General features: G+C 40.9%; 1 non-coding gene across 1 annotated transcript; it reads right to left on the bottom strand.

Moving 5' to 3' along the window:
• Positions 1–2,576: 2,576 nt before the first annotated feature.
• LOC141625020 (small nucleolar RNA R71) lies at positions 2,577–2,683 on the bottom strand. The gene has a single exon (XR_012534820.1). It is a non-coding gene; the product is annotated as a small nucleolar RNA R71 (small nucleolar RNA).
• Between the last annotated feature and the right edge of the window lie 14,407 nt (positions 2,684–17,090).

Genomic DNA, 17,090 nt, shown 5'->3' with positions numbered 1-17,090 from the left:
TGCTTAGATCGGAAGGAGTCGAGTTGAAGGAAATATTCAGCCTTTATCAGGTACTCGATATTTCTCAGGGCCACTCGAGGAGTCAGAATCGAAATGCATGGCCATGCTCGAATACGAATTCGTTTTATCAGTTGAGTTACTCTCTAGTCGGGGAAACCACTCTAGATACAGATCGATTGTAAAATACGACCTTTGCGGATCCGGATCTGCAAATTGTTTTACATTGAGTGGGAGAAATTTTAAATGAATATGAGAATCGGTTATCGCACATACACTTGTACGGACAAGTGGGAGTTTGTTGGAGCTTGTGTCCTCCAGTTAGTGCGGATAACGTCATTGCACATACACTTGTACGGACAAGTGGGAGCTTGTTGGGGCTGGTGTCCTTTACAGTTAGTGCAAGGACTTATAAATCTCTAAAAGGATCAAAGGGTATACTTTTGTATTATAATCAGTTGGTCCACGTTTATCAATAACGGTTGGCTTGCTAGATAAGTTTGACGTTATTGTCATACAGATGGCGGTGATCAACTGGTCCCTAAAAGTCACACCTATAGGATACGTTTGAGAGATGTGACGGTATGAAAATACAGTCATGTAGATGCCAAAATTGACTAAGCAGTTAGTCCGAGTCATTTGACTAGTAATTAGTCAAAATGCGATGTTGAGATATTTTATTCAATACGGATTAAATAAAATGGGCTAAGGCGAATTAAACAGTTAATTCGTAAATTAAATATAAACGATTATATTTAATTAATGTATATTGAATTAATTATACAATATTGTCTTTGTCGGACATGTATTAATATTTCAACTAACCCGAGTTATTAGTTGATGTTTTAATAACCGATAACCGATGACGATTTATAATAAAACAGAGTCATATACATTTAGCATTTTACGAGCCGGACCACGAGTTAAAATTAAGAGGAAGTGGAAGCCCACTTCCCCATGTAGGGCTCGGCTGGCCGAATGAAAGAAACAAAAAGAAGAGCTTCTCCTCTTTGTAACCTAATCATCCATTTGCAAAAATTTTAGGTTTTCGAAGAGTCTTTTCCTCTGAAAAACCTAGATCTCACATCTAAGAAAAACTCACACAAATTCTCTCAATATTGCAAGGCAATTAGAGAATTCACTTCTAGCACAAGGGCATAATCTCAGACGGTCTTGGGTGTTTCGATTAGGAGGAAATCTCTGATTTCGATCTTAGGCCAAATTCTCAAGGACCCGAGGTTGTTTCTTTATTCCTTATCGTTTCTATTGTTATTTCGTTTATGACTATAATTTGCATATTAAATTTACGTTATAGTCCTATAATTTAAGGGTATTATACGGATATTACCCCACACTTGTAACCCTTGTCCACCAACGAGAGTTGGTTAGGTTGTAAATCGGGTACCCGGAATTTGGTCTTATCGCTAACCTTGGTTGAGACCGAAAGGGAGAACTAAGGGAGGGTACCTCTAGACTAGCGTTTGAAATCGACCCTTGAGAGAGGGAGTGGGATGACCCGGATTATGATGAGTACTTAATGACCTTGACCGATTTCTTGACCTCCTTGGAAAAGTGTACATTTTTGGGGTTGTTGGGTGTTGAGTTAAGGATTCCGACCTTCGAACCCGAGAGGGGGGTTGGTGGGTAGTGCTAGTGTCCTACTTCGAACCCGAGAGGAGGGTCTTAGGCGAATTAGAGCCATCTCCTCCTTACTTGTCTACCCGAGTGATTAGCCTAGGGAATTAGTATGTGGAATTACGAATTGTTGTGGGAGAACCGAGTTCTAGGCCTTTTATTCATTTGATTTACAACTTTATTCCTCTCTTACTCATTTATCATCTTTTATTAATTTGCATTTTATTTTATTTAGTTTAGTTGTTTAGTTTTAAACCTCGTCCAAATATTTCCGACTTAGCTAAGCATAAGAATATAGAAAATTAGTAATCACCCTTGCTCCCTGTGGATTCGACCTCGACTACCCTACTACATTAGTTGAGTTATTTGTTTGATCGGGGGAGTGCGACAAACCCCGCTATCTAAATGGCGCCGTTGCCGGGGAGCATTGGCATGATATTAGTTGTTTTGTTCTAGTTTAGACTAGGTCTTTCTTTGTTACTAATCCCTTTGTTGAGTAAGTGGAAGGTGTTTTAGAAGAACCGTGTAATCTTGAGTTCTTTGAGAATCCATTTGGGATTCCCGAAGAACCAATAATGGCCGCGGTTCCTATGAGGGATAATTTGGCTCCGAAGAAGGTGGTGAACCCAAGTATTGTCAAGCCACCTATTGAAGCCAATAACTTTGATGTGAAGGCTACTTTGTTGCAACTAGTCCAAGGAAACCAATTCGGAGGGGGAGCCACCGAAAACCCCAATGAACATCTTAATGAATTCTTGGATAGTTGTGACATGTTCAAAGCAAATGGAGTGTCGGAGGATGCCATCCGCCTTAGACTCTTTCCTTATTCCTTGAAGGGGAGTGCTAAGGAATGGTTGAAGAGTTGCGAGCCCGATTCTTTTAGAACTTGGAATGATGTCTCCAAGGCCTTCTTGAACAAGTACTTTCCACCACAAAGGACCGCAAGAATCAAGAGTGAGCTCCAAGGCTTCACCCAACATGATGATGAGACCCTTTATGAGGCATGGGAAAGGTATAAGGGACTCCAAAGGTTGTGTCCTCACCACGGGATCGGAGATGATGAGTTGATCAACAACTTTTATGAGGGGTTGAGCAATGAAATGAAAATGAACCTAGATTCCGGCTCGGGAAAGGGGGCACTAGACAAAATTGATCACAAGACGGCTAAGGAGCTTATAGAAGAGATGGCATCCCGTACTTTTCATTGGAATAATGATCGCCACAAGAGGAAAGGGAAGTCCAATGTGGAATCAACAAACAATGTGGAAGTTAAGAGATTGATAGAGGAACTCAAGCAACAAGTTGCTTTGTTGAACTCAAGCAACACCTCTAGAAACTCTTCATCAAGTAGGTCTCAAGTGTATTGTTGTGAGATTTGTGGAGATCAAGGGCATCCACCAAATGAATGTCCTTTTGTGGACAAGGCCCTCGGGAACTGCGTCCGCGGGATCCACACTAGGCATAATCGACTCGAGGTTCTTTCGAATCGAATTAAGACATATTAGAGTCGCCACCAAGTTTTTTGGGAACTTGGAACCGTTCAAGTCAACTTTACACCTTTCATCGAAAAGCATAAAGCCAATCGACTACGAGTGATTAAAGATAAAGACTTGTACCCTATATCACTCGATTTGAATGACTCTCGTAATCCAATGGTATTTAGACGGATCCACAAACCATAGATCTTGAGTAAGGGGTGAGGGTACGTGTTGGGAAGCCCATAAGGACACCCAACCCCGCCCGTCAATAACGGCCTCTACTAAGTCAAGTGTCGGATTTCAAACAAGGTCATAGCTACTACGATATATGAAATGCAAACGTTGTTTTAACCCTATCATGTGACAACAATTTCTATGTCGTTTTAGATGCAACTAAACTAACTTTGTCAAAGTTGTAATTTAGCATGTGGGTTGATTGATCTAACAACATGTAAAGCAAACAAACAAGGCTTAGGGGGAATGGGGGAGCCGTTGGGATCTACCTATTACAAACCAGGCATTTCATGCCGACACAACGATAAATAAATTACAACTCGATCTAATTACAATTGCTACATACAACTCAAAACACGACACAAAACACACGGCCATTGGGCCTTGAAAACCGTGCACATGAGGGTGGCCCACGGCTCACATGACCCACGGTCCTTGGGTCACTCCTCGTAATGCGTGCTCGCGCTTAATCTCATCGAATTAGACATAAGGCTACGCACCAAAGCATGCATTAGCATAAACCGGGCCATGTTGCTTTAAACAACATGCGGTTTACTACGCTCCTACAAGCATTGGGGAACAACCGTCTAACCAAACAAGACCAAGGTTTTTTGAAAAGGTTTTGACTCAATAAAAGAAAGCTAACTTGAAAAAAATACAACTCGATAACAAACGATAAATTACAAACAATGAAACAACGAGGAAACAAACGGTATAAAAACAAAACGAGAAAGGTAAATAAAACGGCCACCCCACGGCCCAAACCAACGGCCAACCTAGTTCCTAAGTTAGATTCATTGATTAGATCGAGTGATTGCGAAAAGGGATAAGAAGCAAGTTAGAAAACGAGTAAAACAACGATGTTGATTGATTGTCGCGCGAGGGTGCATTCACACGGCCTAAAGGATCTAATTAGGTCAAATTCGCTAATTAATTTAACTCATCGAGTGTCAATAAGAAGGTGCTAATCACGCACTCTTATACTAGCGAGAAATTAGGTGACAGAGAGAGATGCATTCAATTATTTACAGAATCGTCGATTGATTTTATAACTTACGTCGAAGCCACCTATCGTGTCTAATTAGGTTATTAAATTAAATTAAAGTCATCTAAATACGTCATAGGTTAACAACCAGAGGTTAAACTAACATGCAACGGGTCCTAGGGTATATCGATTTGGCCGAAACAGTAAAGGGGTCGAAAGCGATGAAAGTTAGACAATTGTTTTATTTATGCCCTACCTTGAACACGAGGATATGTAAATGAGACGGGGGTGTACGACCGACAGATGTAGCGGTTTCTTTTCCCATCTCAAGTCAACGCGGGTGTTCATGGTGGTACTTTAACTCATACTCGGACTAACTAGTTTCATAGTTAATTAAAACTAACGATAAACAAAACGAAAACAAACAAAAAACAAACTATAAAAAAAGCATAAAAAAAACGAAATAAAAAAGAGAAAAGAGAAGGGGATTTGATGCACCCTCAACCTACATGTATCGTTGACACCGTCTTGGGTCGTAATCGATGGTAGATTTTATCTCGAGAAGCCGTCGTCGACGAAGAACAAAGCAAACACGGGTTTTGGAAAGTTTCTGGACAGCGATTTTAAAACAGTGATATCTCCCTCGTTTCACGACGAAAATTCGATCCGAAAGATGTTTTGGAAACTAGAAAGAGAGGAGAACAAGGATCTTAAAGCAACCCCTGCTCGTTTTGGGTTATTGGGCACGAAAAACGAGCACAAACAGCACTGGACAGACAAGAGTAAACCGCGAAAACAGAGTGTTATTTCACTCTGTTTTTCGAGGGATCTCGTGTACTCTCAAGGGCAATTTGGCTCGTAAATATTTGTCTAATGTGTATATGGATGTTATGTGGTTAATTAGGAACAAGAAACTCGAATTTTTATGGAGTTTTGATGGAGGAACGAAAGGGTTTTCGAAGAGGACACACAAACAGTTTCAGTTTGTGTGTCGGTTTTGTTTAGGGTTTTTGAAGGATGTTTAGGGTTTGTTTCTGAGGTTTAAAGCTTGTATGTGATGCTTGGATGTATGGAGAACTTAGAGGAATGAATGTATGGTGAAGGGGTGGTATTTATAAGGAGTTAAAGTAGGTTAAAAGAGAGGGAGAGGCAATCGGGCTTCATCCCGTATGGCTGCTGTCCAGCAGCATTTGTGAGGGTTTGAGAGGGGTTTTCTTGGTGATTAAGCTAGGATAATATGGGTAGGATACTAGGGTATGGGTTAGGGTTAATGGGTACGGGTCTTGGTAGTGTTTGGAGCGGGTTTTGGGCTCGGGAATGAGCTGCCAAAACAGGGGGCTGCATTGGTTATGCGCGGCTGTTGGGGGTGTTTGGGGATGGAAATTGGGCCGTGGATAGGGGTTCGAACAAGGGTGGATGGGTAGAGGCTTAGGTTGGTTAGTGTACTCGAGATTCGTGCCAATTTGCAAAGAAAACGGGCTCAAAAACCGAGCTAAAATCGAGCTCAAAAACAAGTGTTCAAAACGAGTTCTTTTCGATTTTCAAAACGATTTTTCAAATCAATTAACCCATTAAAATAAATGACTTTTCAAATCAAATATACTCATAAAATGATTTTTCAAATCAATTATTTATTTTATTTTCAATAAAATAAACTTGGGAAAATAAATTCAAAATAAAATAAAATAAATTGAATTCACCTAAAAAACCATAATTTAAATATCATTTAAATTAATAAAATGAACTCGCTAAAAAAACATTAATTTAAATATCATTTAAATTAATAAAATGAATTCACTTAAAAAAAACATTAATTTAAATATCATTTAAATTAATAGAATACTTCATCGACGACGCCCATTCTACCTCGTAAACGAGCTCCAAATAATGACAATGACAACTAAAGAATACATGTGTCCTATCATCATCGGGTGTTTGTCGGGTTCTCTATAAATTCCAATATCGACGGATACGGGTATCTACAGAGCCCCACTTTGACCGAGGCTTGGACAAGGCGAAAGTCAAAGTATACCCCAGTCCCCTCGACCGAGGATTCTTCGGTCGTTTATAGTCCATTAGACTTGCGTATATAAGCTCGCCAGCCATAAGAAGAGATCATACCTGAAACTTCGTTGGGGATTGACTCTTGCTTCTGTTGTATCAAATTATCGTCGTTGGTCGTCGACCCATAAATTGCATATATGGTGGATTGAGCCTTATCCTTAGGCGCCTACGTATCCGTTTCTGACGGAATCAAACCCGCGTCGTAGTTCGGACCGCCGACACTTGCCCAAAGTTTATCATCTCATGGCGTTTGTCCAAAATTCATCGTCTCGACATTTGCCCGAAATTTATCATCTGGGGCACTTGTCGAACGGGACGGGACTTTCCAAGGAGGTTGCCGCCGCTTTCCTCATTTGCTTTCAGCTACGGAATTCTTCCATTTCATACTCTTGTATCGAATTGAATTCTGAGTGGATGTCATCCTTTTCATCTTGATAATGGTCTCTGAAGCCAACGGCTTCAGAGCCCCCAGTTTGTGATGGCTCTAAAGTCGAAGACTTTAGAGCCCCCAGTTGAAGCATATCCTGCTATATTTGAAACACAGAAAACGTACTATCAATAATCATCACATAAGCACATTTGGATCATCGATCTTGAAATTGAATCATTTGAAATACTGGGTCATCGACCCGAAAATTGAATTTGAAAATTTTGAATAATTGGGCCATCGACCCGAAGTTTGAACTTGACATCACTTGGTATGTTGGGCCATCGACCCTTCAAAAATTGAATTGGAAAATTTTGAATGATTGGGCCATCGACCCGAAAGTTGAATTTTGAAAATTTTGAATGATTGGGCCATCGACCCGAAAATTGAATTTTGAAAATTTTGAATGATTGGGTCATCGACCCGAAAATTGAATTTGAAAATGTTGAATGATTGGGTCATCGACCCGAATTTCGAATTTGTCATCATTTAGAATATTGGGCCATCGGCCCTTCAAAAATTGAATTTTGAATTTTTGAAATTCGAAGGATTGGATCATCGACCCACAAGGATTCCACTACTTGGATCATCTATCCACAATTCGCAAAAAGTTTTGGAATTTTGAAATTTTGAAGTTTTTTTTTTTTTTTTTTTTTTTTTTGAAATCGAACCTTGATGGGTGAGCATGAAATACGACTCAGACACTCTGTATGACCCGTAAACAACGTGGGCGTAGCCCGCTACCGTAAAACAAAAAGGAAAATAAAACCGCAAGTGTGCACGGGTTTTAATTCAATTGTTGACTTATTGGGGGTAGAAATGTAAATTGGCCGTTCCGGCGCCAAAAGATGGCAAATGGGAATCACAAGGTCGTCGAACTTGGGACGGAGATATCGTATGGCATTGCGTGCTCCCGAGGGCACATGGGAATCAAGATCACTTGACATTGACAAGGCGGATTAAACTCACGGAGCAACAACGTTGGCTTCGCCCAGACAGTAAACACGGACTCATTTTATGAGAACACTTAGACATCACACATCACTCTTGTTGGGAACATTCTGTCACTCTTCTCCTCGCCTCCTTTCTTTTCAGCGAGTATTCATCATTTCTTGCCACCGCCTTCTTTCTTTTCAGCGGGCTTTTACTATTTTCCTTCCACGCCTTCTTTCTTTTCAGCGGGTTTTTCATATTTTCTGTTCCCAACACAAACCCACATCTATGTGACTCAGCATCTTTGCCTAAACCATTAGATAAAGCTCGTTCTGAGACTTGAGACTACTTATCTGAACCCATATCCTTATCCTAGACCACATCGAGTGATAAGACCGACTCAAACAAAGGTGGCTTCATTTGGACTTGGTTAAGACCCGTAAGAAACCGACAAGATGACAACTTGGTTGATGAGTGGATTGAATCCCTTGTTCAGAAGGACTGCCTACGTATTCGCGTGGAGCGAAATCAAATCCGACGTAGTTCGATCATGGTGCATAAATATGGCATTTTGATTGTGTGTACACACTCTAAGGTTTCACCTAAAGTATCATGTCATATCCCATTCTAGCCTGTAAAGTACCGTTAAATCCCGTGTCTAGGGTTGGTACAAAAAGGCTTGGGTTCTTTGGGATGTGGAGCTTGGTAAAAAAAGGTTTGCAAGGTAAACCGTCATTCTTGAAGGTTTGTTTTGTGGTGCTAAGGCCAAGGGCTATGGCTGCTGATGTGGTTGGAATGGGTGTCTCGGTTTTGATGAAATCCGAGTGCAAATGGGTTGGAAAACAATGTGGGTTCAAATCTCCATATCTGGACCCTAAAGGCTAGGTATAACAACACAAGCGGAATGATTCTCAAAATTCCCGACTATTCCTCAGAATCGTCTCTCGGAAGGACTTAGAGGGTAAAGAGGTCACTACATACGCTTTTGGGCTTCGCCCATTGAACCTCAACTATGGGTACTTGACTTGACTTCTGGCTTCCGTAACTTTGACATTCAACCAAAAAGCATTCCGCAATAACTTCAGCATCTTTTTTTCTTTTTTCTTTTTCTTTCATCTTTTTTCTTTTTTTTCATTTTTTTTTCATTTTTCCAATTTTTCTCTTTTTCTCATTTTTCATTCTTTTTCATTTTTTTTTTCTCTCTTTGAAAATGATCTTCTATTCATTCTCTTAGTCATAAATGGATACACCTTGAAAACTGGGCTTCGCCAGCTAATTTGGGTAAGAACTAACAATCCCTTGTTAGAACGGGTTGATATCTTCTCTCTTCGAGATGGGATGATTTTGTTGGGGAAAAGGCTTGCCTTCCATCATCGATAGGGGAAACAAGGAGCTAGTCCGGGTTTGTCATAGAATCATCTAAAAGCTTGTCACAAACATTGGTTCAGATGGAGGTTTTCTACCACCAGACATGGAATAGGTAAAGGAATCAAACACGGGATCCTATTGTACCTTACATTTTGAAACGGGACATATTTCTACCCCAGGGATGCCTTTGAGTGTGTTGTGCATTTTATCATGTTTTTAGAATGATTGAGGATTGGAAACAAGACATATTTGGAAATAAACTGCAACTTTTATTGGAACGAGAAATGCTTAACAGACTCGAAGAAACGATTCCTAGGACACATCTTAGGTCATCGCGGAACAAACGACTCAAATTCAAAAAAAGAAAGTCCTAGACTCGACTCGACTAAGAAAAGAAAACAGATCCCGACTCATAATTTTTCAAATCTGGTCTTGAGCTTTCTCTTGTTCAGCTGTCAACTTAGATGCTTGGCTCTAGTCCTTGATCCCTTTGATGGTCTGCCTCCATCCTGAGGTAGTCCTCTGAGGATCTACGCCAGTGATGAAGGTTGGTGAATCGAATTGTCTTTTATTAACTTCGTTAATGAGAGGAGTACATTCTAGAGCAAGACTCCCGACTTGAATTTCATTCTTCGGGTTTGGCAAGAATTCAAAGCAATCCAAAAATATTTTCCCGATAAACACCTCTTTCCAGTGACATGGGCGGATAAGATGGGAATAATCGACATTGTCTTCGACAGAAACAAAGTTGGCGTGATCGCCAAATGGATTGGTGATGTTATTGGGTTTAACAGTTGGGATCGGGAGTGTTCCATTCTCAATCATGTCTTGGATTTCGTGCTTCGATCGATAACACCTTTCAGATCATGGCCTTTCCCTTGATGAAAGGCACGAAAGCATTTGGTTTATACCATTTACCTTGTTGATCAGGCGGGAGGGTCCTGGAGTCGGACCAATAGGCTTCAGCTTTCCTTGGGCTATGAGCCTTTGGAGAGCGTATGTATAAGTGCATCCGATATCGGTGAATGCCCTTGGTGTTTGGCGCTGCGACTTCTTCGATTGCCCTTCTAAGAGATTGATGCCTTCATCTAAATGGGTCGTTGTTGGGGCTTTGGTCCTAGACGATGAGGCCCTTGGTACCCTTTCGCTTTTCACCGCCTATGACATCATCTTCTACCTTTATCCCGATTCTTATCAATTCTTTGAAAGAACCAAAATTCTGGTATTTCCGAGCATTGCGGTAAATAGGTCGTAGATTCTTTACGAACTTATCTACCATTTCAACTTCATCAAAGGCTTCTTGGCTAATTTCACGCTTTCAAATACGCCATCTTGCAAGGAATTCAAGAAAGCCTTCCTTGTCTTTCTGTGTCATCACCTCCAATGTTCTTATGTTGGTTTGAATCTCGACATTAACAAAGATAGTGCTTTGCGAACTCCACCGTAATATCTTCGAAAGTGGGGAAGTTCTTAAGGTCAAGATTGTAGAACCACGCCTTCGGTGTTCATCCAAAGATTGGGCAAAAATTTCGAGAGCATGTCAAGCAGGTACTCCCTTCAAAGTGCTAAGTACCCTTTATATGCCTTAACATGGTGGACTGGATCTTCGGTGCCTTTGAACTTTGGGATGTCAGTGAGTACCATGTTCGTGGGCAACTTATCCTGAACTGGGGCATAGGCCCTAGCATTCTCATAGTGGATGTTCTTCCCCTGGGAGAGCTTCAGACGGTCTTCGATGAACTTGAACCGTTTCTCCAGGTCAGTCAGTGGTGGAGGGGAATCTTCACCCAGCTTGGATTCGATTGCATCCATTCGGGTCATCATGAGGTTCACGGCCTCAGTAAGCTTGTTAACAGCATCTTCCATTGCTTGACGTCGGGTTTTTGGCGGCCTTTCTACAAGAAAACCCCGTACTGAGTCAATATTTAAAGTAAGAGCCCCTGCACACTTAAGGACTCGACCTCAACTTGACTCAAACAAAGACTCGACTTGAGATTGATTAAACAAGGGTTCGACTCACGGTTTGAATTAGACCTTGGTTCATTTTAGACTCGACAAAACGACATGACTCAAACTGTCATAACTCGATTCTAAACTGGACCTGGTGTGACTAAACCCGTGATTGGACCAACATAGCCCATGGGTTCGAGCAAAACGTCCATTAGAGCCTAGCTTGAACGTTTTTTTGTGGACTATCCTAGACCAAAAAGTCGACCAACATGACTCAAAGCCCAAGAGGTGAGCTTGGGTGACCCAACAAGGTCGTGTTCTAGACTCTTGGAATGAAAAAAAACGTCTAGCCTAACATGGCCAGGACCCGGACACGACTCTACGCATTTCATGCTTGGTTGAGGTTCGAGAGGCATTTTGGATCGGATTTGGAAAAAACGAAGGATTGATTTGAAAATGAGATTTGAAATGGGCAGCATGCCGGCTATAAAAGCTCATTTTTGGGCCGAAAATTCTAGTCCTATTTGGGCAGCATTCCGCGTTTTTAAAACCATGCTATTTTGAAAGTAAGTTGTTCAAAAGTTCGGTTTTGAAAAGGACATGGGAATTTTCGAAAAAAGACTCGGGAAAACACATTGCACATTGTCATTCTCATGTTATAAGGATGTATGCTCCTAGACATCTCTAAGTCTCGGCAAGTCTTCTACTAGAAGGTCTATGCCCTCCATCCTTTTGCGGTCTTATACAACAAGGTGTCTTAAGGTAAAGTACCTAGAAGATCGTCCCCACCATCAAGAACCACGCGAGGCGAAGTGGAAGCGAGCAATGTGCAGCTTCCGGCATAGTGGGACGTCGCCCCACGCATCACGAAGAAACGCTGGGACGGCCCGGCAAGTCCTTAAGGGTTTATGCATGAATCGTAGCACTATGAGTAATGTTTTACTTTCCAACACTTTCTTTTCAAGTTTCACCTCGGAGGAAAAGACCCTAGAAACACAAAGGTGTAACTAGTCCTCTTTTCCCCGGTGGAGTCGCCAAATCAGGGACAAGGCCCTCGGAATCTGCGTCCGCGGGATCCACACTAGGCATAATCGACTCGAGGTTCTTTCGAATCGAATTAAGACATATTAGAGTCGCCACCAAGTTTTTTGGGAACTTGGAACCGTTCAAGTCAACTTTACACCTTTCATCGAAAAGCATAAAGCCAATCGACTACGAGTGATTAAAGATAAAGACTTGTACCCTATATCACTCGATTTGAATGACTCTCGTAATCCAATGGTATTTAGACGGATCCACAAACCATAGATCTTGAGTAAGGGGTGAGGGTACGTGTTGGGAAGCCCATAAGGACACCCAACCCCGCCCGTCAATAACGGCCTCTACTAAGTCAAGTGTCGGATTTCAAACAAGGTCATAGCTACTACGATATATGAAATGCAAACGTTGTTTTAACCCTATCATGTGACAACAATTTCTATGTCGTTTTAGATGCAACTAAACTAACTTTGTCAAAGTTGTAATTTAGCATGTGGGTTGATTGATCTAACAACATGTAAAGCAAACAAACAAGGCTTAAGGGGAATGGGGGAGCCGTTGGGATCTACCTATTACAAACCAGGCATTTCATGCCGACACAACGATAAATAAATTACAACTCGATCTAATTACAATTGCTACATACAACTCAAAACACGACACAAAACACACGGCCATTGGGCCTTGAAAACCGTGCACATGAGGGTGGCCCACGGCTCACATGACCCACGGTCCTTGGGTCACTCCTCGTAATGCGTGCTCGCGCTTAATCTCATCGAATTAGACATAAGGCTACGCACCAAAGCATGCATTAGCATAAACCGGGCCATGTTGCTTTAAACAACATGCGGTTTACTACGCTCCTACAAGCATTGGGGAACAACCGTCTAACCAAACAAGACCAAGGTTTTTTGAAAAGGTTTTGACTCAATAAAAGAAAGCTAACTTGAAAAAAATACAACTCGATAACAAACGATAAATTACAAACAATGAAACAACGAGGAAACAAACGGTATAAAAACAAAACGAGAAAGGTAAATAAAACGCCACCCCACGCCCAAACCAACGGCCAACCTAGTTCCTAAGTTAGATTCATTGATTAGATCGAGTGATTGCGAAAAGGGATAAGAAGCAAGTTAGAAAACGAGTAAAAAAACGATGTTGATTGATTGTCGCGCGAGGGTGCATTCACACGGCCTAAAGGATCTAATTAGGTCAAATTCGCTAATTAATTTAACTCATCGAGTGTCAATAAGAAGGTGCTAATCACGCACTCTTATACTAGCGAGAAATTAGGTGACAGAGAGAGATGCATTCAATTATTTACAGAATCGTCGATTGATTTTATAACTTACGTCGAAGCCACCTATCGTGTCTAATTAGGTTATTAAATTAAATTAAAGTCATCTAAATACGTCATAGGTTAACAACCAGAGGTTAAACTAACATGCAACGGGTCCTAGGGTATATCGATTTGGCGAAAAAAAGAAAGGGGTCGAAAGCGATGAAAGTTAGACAATTGTTTTATTTATGCCCTACCTTGAACACGAGGATATGTAAATGAGACGGGGGTGTACGACCGACAGATGTAGCGGTTTCTTTTCCCATCTCAAGTCAACGCGGGTGTTCATGGTGGTACTTTAACTCATACTCGGACTAACTAGTTTCATAGTTAATTAAAACTAACGATAAACAAAACGAAAACAAACAAAAAACAAACTATAAAAAAAGCATAAAAAAACGAAATAAAAAAGAGAAAAGAGAAGGGGATTTGATGCACCCTCAACCTACATGTATCGTTGACACCGTCTTGGGTCGTAATCGATGGTAGATTTTATCTCGAGAAGCCGTCGTCGACGAAGAACAAAGCAAACACGGGTTTTGGAAAGTTTCTGGACAGCGATTTTAAAACAGTGATATCTCCCTCGTTTCACGACGAAAATTCGATCCGAAAGATGTTTTGGAAACTAGAAAGAGAGGAGAACAAGGATCTTAAAGCAACCCCTGCTCGTTTTGGGTTATTGGGCACGAAAAACGAGCACAAACAGCACTGGACAGACAAGAGTAAACCGCGAAAACAGAGTGTTATTTCACTCTGTTTTTCGAGGGATCTCGTGTACTCTCAAGGGCAATTTGGCTCGTAAATCTTTGTCTAATGTGTAGATGGATGTTATGTGGTTAATTAGGAACAAGAAACTCGAATTTTTATGGAGTTTTGATGGAGGAACGAAAGGGTTTTCGAAGAGGACACACAAACAGTTTCAGTTTGTGTGTCGGTTTTGTTTAGGGTTTTTGAAGGATGTTTAGGGTTTGTTTCTGAGGTTTAAAGCTTGTATGTGATGCTTGGATGTATGGAGAACTTAGAGGAATGAATGTATGGTGAAGGGGTGGTATTTATAAGGAGTTAAAGTAGGTTAAAAGAGAGGGAGAGGCAATCGGGCTTCATCCCGAATGGCTGCTGTCCAGCAGCATTTGTGAGGGTTTGAGAGGGGTTTTCTTGGTGATTAAGCTAGGATAATATGGGTAGGATACTAGGGTATGGGTTAGGGTTAATGGGTACGGGTCTTGGTAGTGTTTGGAGCGGGTTTTGGGCTCGGGAATGAGCTGCCAAAACAGGGGGCTGCATTGGTTATGCGCGGGCTGTTGGGGGGTGTTTGGGGATGGAATTTGGGCCGTGGGTAGGGGGTTCGAACAAGGGTGGATGGGTAGAGGCTTAGGTTGGTTAGTGTACTCGAGATTCGTGCCAATTTGCAAAGAAAACGGGCTCAAAAACCGAGCTAAAATCGAGCTCAAAAACAAGTGTTCAAAACGAGTTCTTTTCGATTTTCAAAACGATTTTTCAAATCAATTAACCCATTAAAATAAATGACTTTTCAAATCAAATATACTCATAAAATGATTTTTCAAATCAATTATTTATTTTATTTTCAATAAAATAAACTTGGGAAAATAAATTCAAAATAAAATAAAATAAATTGAATTCACCTAAAAAACCATAATTTAAATATCATTTAAATTAATAAAATGAACTCGCTAAAAAAACATTAATTTAAATATCATTTAAATTAATAAAATGAATTCACTTAAAAAAAAACATTAATTTAAATATCATTTAAATTAATAGAATACTTCATCGACGACGCCCATTCTACCTCGTAAACGAGCTCCAAATAATGACAATGACAACTAAAGAATACATGTGTCCTATCATCATCGGGTGTTTGTCGGGTTCTCTATAAATTCCAATATCGACGGATACGGGTATCTACACCTTTGATGATGGGAGAGGCAAATTGTATGGAGCAAGTGAATGGAGTGTGGGAATCAATTCCGGCTAGACAATCATTCAACAACAATCAATACCATCCCGGAATGAGAGCCCACCCAAATTTTTCCCATGGCTCACAAAATGTCCAAAACCGCACTTTCCAACAAAATCCACAATTTACACTAAATTTCCAAGCCCAAAAGCAAAATCCCACCTTCCAACCAAGACCACAATTCCAACCACTAAATCAACCAACCAACCCACCATTTCAACAAAATTCACAACCGTTTCAACAATCCACCCAACCAAAGTCAAATGTGGAGCTCATGATAGAGCAATTAATGAGTTCTCAAACCCAATTCATCACTCATTCTAACCAAAGGCAAGAGGAGGCCACATCCTCTATCAACCAACTAAAAACTCAAATGCAAGCCTCCCAAAGAGTGACGGATAATCAAATCTCTCAATTGGCTTCTCAAATAAGTCAATTTCAAGCCTCAAATGGAAATTTTCCGGGTAAAACCGAGGAAAATCCAAAGACCATTAATGCTATACATTTGAGGAGTGGTAGGGAGTTGGAAGACCGGGTGTTTGTAAAGAGGAAAAAGAGTCGCAAACCGGAAGTTGTGGTTGAACCACCAAAAGTGGTTGAAGATGATCTTGTAGAGGTTGTTGTGGAAACTCCCATGGTAGTTGATGAACCTACCAAAATTGTTGAAGAACCCAAGGAACAAGTTGTGAGAACATATGTGCCACCAATTCCTTTTCCCCAAAGGTTGGCAAGGGCAAAGCTGGAGCAAAAGTATGGGAAATTCATGCACATGATGAAAGGTGTGAACATCACCATGCCTTTTATTGATGCCATCAAGGAGATTCCCGCATATGGAAAATTCTTGAAGGAGTTGATTTCCAACAAAAATTCCTTGAGTCCAACAACAACGGTGAATTTGTCCAAGGAATGTAGTGCAATCTTAATGAATGAGTTGCCCCAAAAGCGTGAAGATCCGGGTAGTTTTTCTATCCCATGCACAATTGGATCCATTCAAATAAAGAGGGCCCTATGTGATTTGGGAGCTAGCATTAGCCTAATGCCTCTCAAGATTTTCAAGAAGTTGAAGGGATTTGAGCTTTTACCAACTAGAGTTTCCTTACAACTTGCGGATAGATCGGTGAGGTATCCAATTGGCCTAGTGGAGGATGTTCCACTCAAGGTGGGAAAACTTGTGATACCTTGCGACTTCTATGTGATGGATATTCCCGAGGATTCCAAAATTCCAATCATCCTAGGGCGCCCATGCCTTGCTACCGGGGGTGCAATGATTGATGTTAAGAATGGGAAGTTTTCCCTTCAAGTTGGTGATGACAAGATAGAATTCTCGTTGGAAAAATCCATGAAATCTCCTTCTATGAGTGACTCTTGTTGTAGGGTGGATGTGTTGGGGGATTGTCTGAATGAGCATAATATTGAGCCTTCACACTTGGATCCATTGGAAATTTGTCCAATAAACAAGGAGGGAAATGGAGGTGATCTTTTGTTGAGAGTTGATGTTAAAGGACATTTGGGTGAAAACGACTCAAGAGAAGATGAATTTGAAGACCAAATTAATGATGAGATTGAATCATTCTTGAACTCTCCGGATTCATTTGTTCTAAGCTCTGTTGAAGGTGCACCTTGGTTGGATAACTCTTCAAGTGATTGGGAAGCTCAAATTG

Source organism: Silene latifolia, chromosome X (assembly GCF_048544455.1).
Source record: "Silene latifolia isolate original U9 population chromosome X, ASM4854445v1, whole genome shotgun sequence".
NCBI classification, from domain to species: domain Eukaryota; kingdom Viridiplantae; phylum Streptophyta; class Magnoliopsida; order Caryophyllales; family Caryophyllaceae; genus Silene; species Silene latifolia.
This window is presented reverse-complemented; position numbering and strand designations above follow the sequence as displayed.